The sequence below is a fragment of the Carlito syrichta genome, unplaced genomic scaffold (genome assembly GCF_000164805.1).
Source record: "Carlito syrichta isolate Samal-C Ts95f unplaced genomic scaffold, Tarsius_syrichta-2.0.1 Scaffold309855, whole genome shotgun sequence".
Taxonomy (NCBI): Eukaryota; Metazoa; Chordata; class Mammalia; order Primates; family Tarsiidae; genus Carlito; species Carlito syrichta.
Window position 1 is genome coordinate 56,852 of NW_007253951.1, and position 2,677 is coordinate 59,528.

Consider the following 2,677-nt stretch of genomic DNA (forward strand, 5'->3'; position numbering starts at 1 on the left):
TGACAAGAGAGAAAACTACCCTAAATTTCGAAATCATTTTATATTTTATAAAGCAGTTTCACATAATTAACTTCTTTTTTTTCTTAGCATAAGAATATTTATTAAATGGATGACTTACAAGAAGGATATTGATGAATAAATGTAAAATTTTTCATTCATGATGAATATGTAGCTTTAACATGTATAAGATTCAGGTACAATTTTAATCTTAAACAAAAGTATCTGGCCTTTCAGATTATATCATAGTGTGGAAGCACTGGTGAGGTCAATGTCACCAGAAATTCCAAGTTTGCTGATTTCACTGAGATTTTTCATCCGATGATTGTACTACAAGTGAGCATCATTGACTGTAACCTTGAAGTGGTCAGACTCAACCAGAACTTGTATCTTGAATGGTTTGCCACTCTCAAATGGGAATTGTCTTTCTTCCCTTCCCCAGGTATCATGCACCTTGGTATTGCAAACAATGACTCTCTGGTTATCCTCCTTGAAGCGTGGGTTAAAGTGGAAGGCAACATCATTCCCCTTCTTGAAATCTAAGGCAATTCGGTTTGCATTGGGCTTCACCATGCCCAGGAAGGTGATCAGCATGTGAGGCATGACTCCTGTGGGCAAAGGCAGCTCATAGGTCAGTGGCCCAGCAGGAACACCAAAGGGGCTGGCAGCAGGGTAGGCTCCGGGAGCACTTGACTGTGCAGGCAGCGAGTAGGCCCCAGGCCTGCCAGGCTGCCCCTGGTAGGCTCCGGGTGCAGGTGGTCTGAGATAAGCTCCCAGTGCTATTGGGCCAGGGTAGAGCCCCAGAGGAGCCTGTCCCAGGCTGGACTCCGGGATGAGGATGGGCCCCTGGGTAGCCCCCTGCCCCAGCAGGCTGGTTCCCCCACTGACCAGGCCATCCTTGAGGGATTGGGTTTCCAGACCCAGTTAACACATCAGTAAGCGAAAAACTGTCTGCCATTTGGCTGGCAAGGCAGTGAGCTACATTAACTTCTTAAAACATCCCTGGATATCTCTTTTTTGGATGAGAGAACAGAGTTTTTAAGTGGTCAGTTTAAGAATGAGCTCTCAAATCTAGGTGTCTTGATTCTGGTGAAAATATTGGCATGCTTGAAGAAAAGGGTGCTCCTGTATGGAAGGACACATGTCGCAGAGGTACTGCCAGTTGAGTAAAAATCTCTGTCATCAACCAGCCAAGGGGAGAAGAGGGCTAGTGCTCCCTTAGTGATGGGGGCAGAGAGAAAGCTGTTTAGAAGCAAGAAGACAGAGGCATTTTTAGCAGTTATCAGTAACAGAATGCAGAGATTGTGTTGAGTTCAATCAGCATTGCTGCTGGGTGATGTGGTATTTATACTGAAAGTCATATAATGGCAGGTAAGGCTGTTTTGCTTTCAGAAGTGACGTCTGCCTGTTGGCAGTACTCACTACAGATGCAAGTGCTTGACGACTCCAAATTCCAAAATAATGCAAAGAACACTGAATTTTGAGTCAAAGGGGCTAGGTTTGAGTCATGCATGTGTATATCTAAAGCCTACCAGAGTAAGTCATGAAGAGGAGGAGAGAAGTGAGCTTTTAGACAACTAGCTTCAAGTCCATAGATGCCTAGCTTCTCCTTCTGCCCTAGAATCACTGGTCTGTAGAACTATCTCAAGTCTTTGAACCCAGGACAAAAGCCTTAGTTGCCCCACTTCTGGGGCAATCACTGGAGCAATTTGTCTCCTCTACAAACAGGAACAGCAATAAGAAAATATTGAGACAATATGCTGATCAGGAATCCCTCCAGTACTTGAATCAAAATGATCCATTTTATGAGCTTTGTCATTAGAGTTAATGGGCATCAGCATAGCTCACAAGTTTCTTATGGCCATAATAAAACTTTTCATGTCACAAATTCCAGGGACCATAGTCTGGCTGTTGACAGGCAGCTGGATATGTATGATGGTGTGCTGATGCTCATCCTTCCCCAACCCCACATCCGGTGACTGCACTTTGGGGGTTTGAAATTAGCCATAGTGAGAGTATTTACATCACAGAAATAGTCCAGTGCCATAAGTCAAAACTTTTTATTTTTCAGAAAGCTAGTTATACAACATTTGCCAGCAGCACATCTTTTTTTTTTCAACTAAACAAAGCCTCCTTGCATATCAGTGAGGCAGACATGTCTATGAACATGACCCCCTTAATTTTGTATGAGCAGCTGCTGTTTTAGAGTTCTCTGCTAAGGCATCTTATGCCTTATAATTAAGAAAACATGTTGTCTTTAAAACTTTCAACCATTTTGAGACACCCTGAATTTTTAAAAATGTAATTCAAGTCAGGTTGTGTTGAGTTTCAGAACCTGAGTGCATGCAATCAGGGAGCTATATTTTCAGCACCGTGGATCACATCTTCTTTGTACATTGCAAAATGCCTGGAAGATAGTTTGCTTATTTGATGGCAAGAAGGTCAATGGCCATGACTTAGTCCACCTGTGGACCTTCAATAAAATTGAACCATGGAGGAGAGCAGAATAAGCTTTTCTTCGTGACCCATAGAAGAGTGTAGCATAAAAATGTGAAAGCCACAGACTTTGAATATAAATGTAGACTTGTAGGTATTAATACTCCTATAACTTTGGCCTGCTCACCTGTAGGACTTCTGTCCTGGATTCCCAAAGAGCTCCATAGTGAAACAAGAAAACAAA

The 2,677-nt window shown here is 42.7% G+C and overlaps 1 pseudogene; it reads right to left on the reverse strand.

The window, feature by feature from the left end:
* Positions 1 to 240: 240 nt before the first annotated feature.
* On the reverse strand, positions 241 to 955 carry LOC103270530 (annotated as a pseudogene).
* Between the last annotated feature and the right edge of the window lie 1,722 nt (positions 956 to 2,677).